Raw genomic sequence first — 9,855 nt, 5'->3', positions numbered from 1 at the left:
GCCAACACGTCAGCATACCACGTCAACTAAACTTAACGCCGTTTGAGATCAGTTAACGGTTGGGGTAAAATATGTGCATTTTTACAAAAATTATGACCCAATTGAGACAGTTCAAAACTTGAGGACCGAATTGAGATTTTCACACAAATACGAGGACCAAAGGAGGTATTAAACTAAGTTTTTATAAACATTTCCTTATAAATCGTTTATCACATTAAAACTGTCATCTATCATCCCTTTTCAGACTGAACTTTATAAAAAGTTACAAAAGAACTCTGATGCACAATTTAAATCTTTACTATTGTCTATCTCACATGTTTTTTAATCATATATATTATGGCATCTCAAAAGGATATATTCCTTTCATGTAATAATAAAAATAATGAGTGATGGTAGTAATTGTCATATATGTTCTATTAGGTGCATTGAGTGGTTGAATGATCTATTAAACTACTAAAAATGATATATAAAACTGATAGTATAGTTTAAACATTTTAAAACTAGAAGAATGGTAATTATCAATTATTATTGACTTCGTTTTTTTTATTTTCCATTTAAGTGACTACTATTAATAAAAAAATTTCTATATGTGACTGTTGCTTTTGAGTGATATAGCTTGTTTCCAATGAATAATAATTAGTTTTATTTATCTTATTTTATCTTTTAAAATTGTTATATCTATCAAAGAGGATAATTATATCTTTTATTAGAAAATTGAAACTTGAGTCTACTCGCATAAAAAAATTGATACTAATTTTTGTAAAAAATTTTAAGATAATAAATTAATAAATATTTATTTTTATATAATATTTTATTTTATCATTTTTATCTAATATAAAACCTAAACTTTTACTAGAAATTTTAATAAAAATAACATAAATGTCCTTATTAAAAGACAAAGAAATAATTTATACAATGAGTTTTAACAATTTAAACGTGTTATTCTTTATATTAAGCATTACCAACATTTATTTCTCGTGCATTATACAGGTATTTCAATATATTTGGATGAAATATACAAAGATATTTGAAACATAGTGATGTGAAGATATTTGTGACAACTTACGAATATGAACAGCACACAACAAACAAAATCTTATCTTAGTTGATAAGAGTACGAACTAAAATTTTCTTTCTATTAAGGATATATATTTCTTATATATACTCAATTTACTGCCACTTAGAAATGATTTCTCATTATGCATAAAATTTTCTTAAAAGGAATTTTTTTCTAAATTAAAATTAATCTAAGAATAAGTTAAAAATAAAAAGTTATAAATTTATAAATTAACTTATATAAATCGATTTTATTTTCTATAGAAAATAATCTCAATCTTTTAATACTATTTTCAATAAAATCCATATAAATTTTGCAGATGCTATGATTGTCAGATAGCAGGAAGCATTTTTGACATGTTTTTCTAATTGTTATTTTGCGTTTAATTAATTTCTTTTTCTCCACCGCGTGGTCCCAATAATATTCTATAACAAGACACATGATCTTTTCATCTTCCACTACTTCATAAAACCCATGTGCTCACATGAAACCTACATTAAACAAATATATCTATGAAATAGTTTTTTTTAGAATTCAAACACTACATATTAACTCATGGTCGTATTTTAAGATGGGAAAATGATAAATGTAGACCTCCATGTGAATATGTCTATTTTATATGTGCAATGTTTTGGTTAAATTAGTATAAATTTATTTGCTGAGTTGTATTTTGAATATCTCTAAGAATGAGTTATGCTTAGGTTCTTTTAATAAATACTTTTACTTTTTCTTTTTGAAAATATAAGATTATAAAAAGTTGTTTATGATGAGTAGTTTACTTTTCTTATATATTCTTTTAAATTTTACGTATACAAAAAGTGTTATCTGTCTTTTAATAAACAATTAATACTTCAATAAATAACGTTTTATCAAACAAATGTTTTATATTAGTTCAATTAATTTTTATTATTTATTTAATTTTTCATTTATTTCTTTTTATTTTAGTGTTATACCTAAAAACACATCTATAAAAACTATAATAATCAATCAAAAATCTAAATAAATATGATTCAAAAATATATGCATGCATTAGTCAGCAAGTATTTTCTTTTAAAATTAATACACACTTGTATGAAAACATTTAAAGTAGTAAATGAACACTTATACACAAAAAAAAAAAAACCTTGAAACCAATAACAAATCAAGCATGTAACTCAAAATAACTAAAGTAGCCAACCAATATCAAGACACAAATTAGTAACAAAACATTAATACAAGCTTAAACTAACATACTAATTAGCCAAGGACTAAACTAATAGAACAACTATATTACGAGACTAACAAACCCACCCTACATACCCTAATAAAGATCATCCAAACCATAAACTAAAACCATGTAGTGGATGAACTTGAATAAAGCAACAATAAATTATTGGAACCAAGTAACCAAAGTAAAACCAGAATAAATATGAATTAGAAGCAACAATTTGAAACATATCCATGGAGTGTAGTCTAAGTTTAGTCTCAACAAACCTTTTTCATGTAGTAAAAAAACAACGAAAACCAGTACAACTAAGAATCAATGTATAACTCCATCAAGCCAAAACCAAGTTTGTAGTTCCAATTAAAGTAACAAAACCAATCATCATCGAAAACAATTTGTAGATAATGTATATATGAACCTTAAAAAGCTTAGAATATTCCATAGCCAATTGATCCTGCAATAAAAAGAAAGTTTACTTGTCATCAACTACATACAATTAAAACGAAATGTAGATATTCATATCAGCATGAGCAATGATAGTTTTATAAGACAATATACAAGCATAACGTGTTAACCTAGCTTCAATGATTTAATTGTCAAAATATTGTTGACATTTGCAATTTGACAAATACTACAACAAAAAATTAAAATAAAATTAGTTAATCAAAATTCTATTACAAATGAGTTATATATACAATAAATGTAACTTACATCTATAGAATTGTCCCTCTTTCAGAATATGTGATAATGTCCTTCATATAGTGACAAATGTAATACCCACAATCATTGTTGTTGGCTTGTTTTGGACACTAAAAAGGCAAAAGTAATATAATTGGTATTAACATCAATTGATCTTGAAATAAACAATTGTAATCTACCTTAATTAGTTTTCACTTGATATTGCTTAACTTAGACTTTACAATCATATACCCTATTTAAGCTTGGTAGGTTTGTATAACCCTAGTTAATAAATAAAAATGAGGCATATATAAGTAAAAAAGAAAAATACAACTAAAAGTATACATATATGTGAATCACACATATATTCTTACATGTCAAACAACTTCTTTAAATCTTGTCTCATATTAATGTATTTTGTCAATGGTCAAGATAATAAATTTTCTCTATTTTAAGATTGATTTCGAACAACACCTAATGTTTGCTAAAATTTGAACGAATAAACAAAATTAGATTTCATTCATCTAAATAATACATTGTTGATAAAGTTGGGAAGAAAAGTATTATCCAATATTGATAGGTGCAAGAACAAACTTATCCATCACCCCATTATCAAGAAAAATACTAACTATTTTTTGCATTCTCTCTTTCATTTGTAGTTCATGTGTTGTTATTTGGGGTGATAAAAGGAATAACTCCTTATAATTTGAATTGATAGAATTTTTATATAGATACCTTATAAAAGAAAGATATAAGAATGAATATGTTAGTAATATTATAAGACCTACCAATCAAAGATTAAATTTAATGATAAAAAGTAGTATATTGTACCTGATATATATTACACCTAGCCATGCATAGTCAATAACTTTTCCAATATTTTTAAATTAATGATTTCTCTATGTTCATCTAGTCCAAATATGTCTTTCTCCATTTCTATTGGGGAAAGTGACTTTGTAGGCTTTATTTTCATCTATGAAGAAAGGTAGTTTCACCCTTGAGGAAGATTGAGATGAATGACTTTATGAGGGGTGAGAAGCCATCACAGAATTAGGGTTCACAGAGACTCTTGTACACAGATAGGGTTTTAGAGACAAAGTAATATAATAGTGCGACTCATGAACACACGAATTAGTTTTCATAAATGACCTTATTGATTAAGTTTTAGGAAAGGCCATTTTGAATTTTTGAAAATTTGAAAAGCCTAGTACAACGATTTAATTGATTTTATTAGGTTTTGAATCGATTAAACTTTAATAAGTCTCAAACTTTTGAAAACAAAGAAACACTAAGAGGTTTAATCGATTACATTACTAACGTAATCTCTTAAAATTCGTGAAAAACATTTTTCAACCAATTTCAATACAAACAAGCACAGATCATTCACACAAATCAATAAAAATGTTGCAGATCAAGAATGATGCATGTATTACAAAATTAAACTATAGTTACTACATGTCATACTTAAGAGGTTAATGATCTTTCCTTTGCAATCCTTCCTTGAGTCCTAATCTTCCACCAGTTCTATTTATTTACCTGTAAAATCATCATATGGTTCGGAAGTAGGTACCTAGATAAACTTGGGGCCTTTTGGGTTAGTAACAGTACTTGGTTCTTTAGGAATCCATTTAAACTTTCCCTTTGGAACACCAACCTTTTGTAATAATTACAATATCTAACAGTGTGACCAATAGTATTGCAATAGAAACAGGTAACGATAGAAGGATTAGTTAAATCGGTGAATTTCTTTGAGTTAATTCTTTCACTTTTAGTATTGTAACCTATTCCTTGCTTATTAATTACCTTTCTTCGAGATCCTAGAACAACTTCTAAGTTTGATCTCCGAAGATTAAATTTTGATAATGTGCTTGTTAAATAATTAATCTTTTCAAGATGAGCAAGACAATCTTTACAATCTTTAACAACAATTTTAGCTTCTGATTTAGCAAATTAAACATATTGTAAAGCAACATTAAGATCATTTTTCAATTTGTTATCATCTTCAACAAGGTTATCAATTATGCGTTCACAATCTCTTCTTTCACTATTTAATCGATTAATCTTGTATTGAAGCTTCATTGCCTCTGCATGTAGCTCTTGAAATGCATTTAGCAACTTATAATATTTGTCCTCAAAAGGCTCATCATTGAAGTTGCTGCCACTGCTCTCTGAGCTAACAGATCCAGCCATGAGACACAGGTTTGTCTCTTCCTCTAGGCTTTGGTTATCTTCACCACTAAAAGAATCTCTAGAATCACAATCTTCCCGTGCAATGTAGGCCTTTCTTTGCTTGATTTCTTTTGAATTACCTACAAAATCAAATGCATTGTTTTTGGATTTCATAAACTTCGTAAACTTCTTTACCATCATATTAAGTATTTCCTTTTTTGGTACTTCAGCATCAAAATCAACATCTTTATCATTGCATCTTGAAGCTTTCTTGCAGGAAATCTTGAGAGAAATTGAGTGCTTTTGTTCAGCTTCCTCTTCCTCTCCCAGTCTTCCAAGTTCCAACTCATGCTCCTTGAGTTTGCCAAACAGTGTAGCCATATTAATGGATGTCAAATACCTTAATGCATAAATGACAGTCACCTTAGGTTTCCAGCTTCTATTCAAGCTCTTCAAGATCTTAATGTTGATCCCTTCCTTTTCAAATGACTTTCCAAGTGCTATGAGATGATTGACAATATGTGTGAACCTCTTTTGGACATTATAAATGCTTTCTCCAAGTTTCATCTGAAACATCTCATATTCTTGAATAAGAGAGTTCTTTCTGGCCCTTTTTACCTCATCCGTTCCTTCATGAGTAACCTCAAGGACATCCCACATTTTTTTTGCACTCTTGCATATAGATATCTTGAAAAACTCGTCAATAGCCAATGTAGATGAAATAATATTTCTAGCCTTAACATCATAATGTGCTATTTTACTTTCATATAGATTCCACTTTGAAAAATATTTTAAAAAGGTTTTACCATCAATAATTTTCGTAGGCTCAAAAGGTTCATTAACAATAGCATCCCAAATACCTTTATCAACAAATTCTAATAAAATTCTCATTCTAATTTTCTAAAAGGGGTAATTTTCTCCTGCAAACAGAGGAGGTTTGTTTGTGGAAGCACCTTCTCCAAAGGTTTGAGAAAAAGAGGCCATCAGGATCAAAATAATCAATTACACAGAAAAACTAATAGATTAGGTTTCAAGCAACTTTCGAAAAACCAGCTCTGTTGCCAATTGTAAGAATAGTTAGGCCTTATTTCTCTAAGAAAGAGTGGGGGGTGAATTGGTTATTATTAAAAAATTTTCTTTTTGAAATCTTTGGAAATCTTTTACTCTTTCTTGAAACACAGGCAAACAAAGAATATAAAACCGTAATAAAGTTAAGGGATAGAAAAACCAACTCAGATTTTTATATTGGTTCGGCCTTAGTACCTACATCCAGTGTCCTTTCAATCAACTTGTGATTGAAAGCAAATGCACTATATAGATTGAGTTTTACAGTAAGCAATACAGAGACACCTATCAATGTATCATTCTCTCTAACTTCAAATCTACTATAGTCAAACACATAAAAAGAATAATCCTTTTTCTTGGCAACACGTACAGGGAACCACAATCTATGGATTGTAAAACACAGTATTAATCTAGAAAGAAAACACCTCAATGTGCGGATTACGATTAGTCAATGAAAGTCCAAAGCAATTCTTCAAGAATCCTTCAAATTTGTCAAAACTTTATTTTTTTGATTCTTGGAGAAACAACACACCTGCAAAAATCTCTTCTCGACTCTCTTATGTCAGATACTAAAGATCAAATGCTCAAAAGTTATTAATGCAGAGTGTTACGCGTCAATATATAGATTTTCTCAAGTCTAACGCAGTTTAATCGATTACGAAATTAATGTAATCGGTTAAGCTTTTAACAGTAATATACTAGAATTACATCAAAACAAATTTAACAGATTAAGCAATTAATGTAATAATTCAAAATATTGCATAAGTCAAAACAATTCAAAATATGACAGTTATGTTAGTTAAGACTTATCATGAAAACGACTTTCAATGTACATAGTGTTTAACCGATTAAGAAAACAGTGTAATCGGTTAAGTATTACACTTGAGTAATTTTTGAAAACTTTTTCTCCTTGAAACTCATCACAGCACACAACAAACATGTGTTAGCAAAGGCACGGGCTTTAATCGATTATGCTTATAATGTAATCGATTAACACTTGTAGTTTGCCACATTTAAGCATTAGCTGATATTTAATGAATTAATTGATTACATAAACACTATAATCGATTACTTCATACATATATGCATTGTGCAAATAGTTTTGTCATTCAAAAACATGAATATGAATACAAACAGATATAACCACATGTATGTCCACATCAAGTATGCAAACCAATCAGTTCAAGTATGTTTGTTAGTGCTTTGAAACTAATAGAAACATTTCAGTTTGATGTCATAATCAAACAAGCACATAGAAACATTTCTGTTGTTATCATCATAAAAAATAAACACACACGAGATTGATTTTAGCTTTCACATTGCTCCCCATATCAATAAGCTATATAGCTTCGGTGTAAGGTAAAATAAGCTAAAGTTATTTTATAAGTATGAATGATATTTAGTAGTATAGAAAAATTGATGCATGTTCTTGATTTGTGGAAAATAATGATTATTTGGTTGAATGATGTTGGGTACTGTGTTGAGTATGTTTGAAATTGATTAGTTGCCATGAACTATGTTGTTGTGATGTTGTATTGATGATTGGAATTAACTGAAATGGTTAAAGGGTGGTGAGTATCAAGATGAATGGTTTTTTTTGAAATAAAGGTCTTAATAGGAAAAATTGTAAGAAAATAGTTGGAGTGGGTATAATATGATATTTTAGGTCTGTTTTCATGTAATTAAAACTTGTTGGAGCTTATAGATAGATTAAAGCTGGGTTACAAACCGATGTTAGTTGGTAGAGTGAGGTTTAGAAGATTTTATACTTAATTTTAGAGGTTTTTATATGTGAAAGTTTAAAGGAAGTAAGTCTGATGTAAAATAAAACTTTTAGGTCCATCCTTAGGTGATTTAAAATTGGTTTGAACTTTAAGAATGATAGGGAAACTGATGTAAGACTCTTTAGTAGTTGATATGTTGAATTTGGCGTAAATTGGAACTAGTTTTATGAGTTTTAATGGGTGATATTTTGAAATAGAAGGTATGGGATAAAAAGGATTATTTGAGGTTTGTCATGGAGTCATTTATGACTTGTTTGTGTGTTAGAAAGAGTATAAATGAATTTAGGTAGCTTAAAGAAGTTGATTTGGTTTGAAGTAGTCATTTTGAGTTAGAGTGGTGTTTTCTGAAGTTTCCTAGTGCCAATAGGGTCCTAGGGATTAGGTTAAGCTGTGTAGGAAGTGCCCAAGGTCATAGAAATAGAGTTTGAAGTTTTGATATGGTGTTGAGTGCCTCTGTTATGGCGATTGAGCATTACTTTCCAGTGTCGCTCGGTTGAGCGCTAGGATTCCATTAGTTGTAGTGTTGAGCGCTAGTTTCTAGGGCTAAGCGCTAGTTTCTGGGGCTGAGCGTTATTTCTATAAATATGAGTTTAAAAAGATTTTTGTGTTGTTTAGTGGTTCTTCTTGGATTGGTTCTTATATATTTATGTATATGGAATGGTTTCATATGATTTATTACCGTGTTTATGTGAAATATATGTATATGATTATGTGGATTGTATGATGATGTTTACACGAGGCTATGTATATGATTCGGTATGGTAAAAATATATGGGAGACATTCATAATGATATTCAAATGAAATGAAAAATGTTGATTCAAGTATGATGTGAAAAAGGAATTCCAATGAGGAATATCCTAAGTTGGTTATGTTTTGTAATGTATTAAAGTAGGAGCTCCTAGATTGAGGAATGATCCTGACACTCTCAATAACCCTATCTCAAGTAGAGATGAGTGATTATGTCGTGGACAGTAGTAGGAGGTCATAGTCTATGGTCATTGGTTTTGGCTATAGATGTTTGATGGATTAACCTTGGTTTATTAAATTATGGTGGGGGTTGAGGTTGTGGTTATTATTATTTTGAGCAAGTTGCTCTACCATACTTAGGTGCAGGTTCCTCATGAGTTCGACATAATACATTTTTATTCGGATAGTTGGAGTACAAGGTTAATGAGAATTATTTTAGATGTTGCTTGATTCATAATATGGATGTATATTATTATTATTATTTTAAAATGTATGTATATCCTTTTGGTACTCTAGCTTAGCCTTACTTTTGTGTCGTTTTCTCTTTTGTGATGATTATCTAAATGGTCTAAAATTAGGAAAACGTTCTTTTCAGTTGCTCCAATGAGAAGAGAGAGTGAAACAGATGGAAAGTCAAATAATTTTACATATGTATATCTTATATTTTGTAGATTTATTTTCATATAATGGTTTTATCACCATATATATAATACTATATTTTAGTAATATTATACTATTAAAATTAGATGTTACACTTTTCACTCATTTGTACTAATTTAAATGTCAAATAATTTTTATATTAATTTTTTTTTCTATCAAAAAAATTCGGACTAATACTATTTTGATATAGAGATTTGTCTATTAAAGATCTCTCATTTCATCTTATAGACTATCACGCAAATTTGGGTAAGAATAATATACATAGAGTTGTATCTCTTTTTTATACCTTGTGCGGAAACTTTTTTTATGTCCTCTTTATATTATTGTTTTATTTTTTAAATGTGAATAAATAAATAAGATAATAATGATAATTATAATTAATAAATTTTATAATTTTTTTCACAGTTATTTTGTTTACTCTCTTTATTTCCTTACCATTAAATAAGCTTTATTTTCACTTATTTTTTCCTTGTCGCTTACTTTCTCTATT

Source organism: Vigna radiata, chromosome 2 (assembly GCF_000741045.1).
Source record: "Vigna radiata var. radiata cultivar VC1973A chromosome 2, Vradiata_ver6, whole genome shotgun sequence".
Lineage (NCBI taxonomy): Eukaryota > Viridiplantae > Streptophyta > Magnoliopsida > Fabales > Fabaceae > Vigna > Vigna radiata.
Note: the sequence above shows the minus strand (reverse complement) of the source record.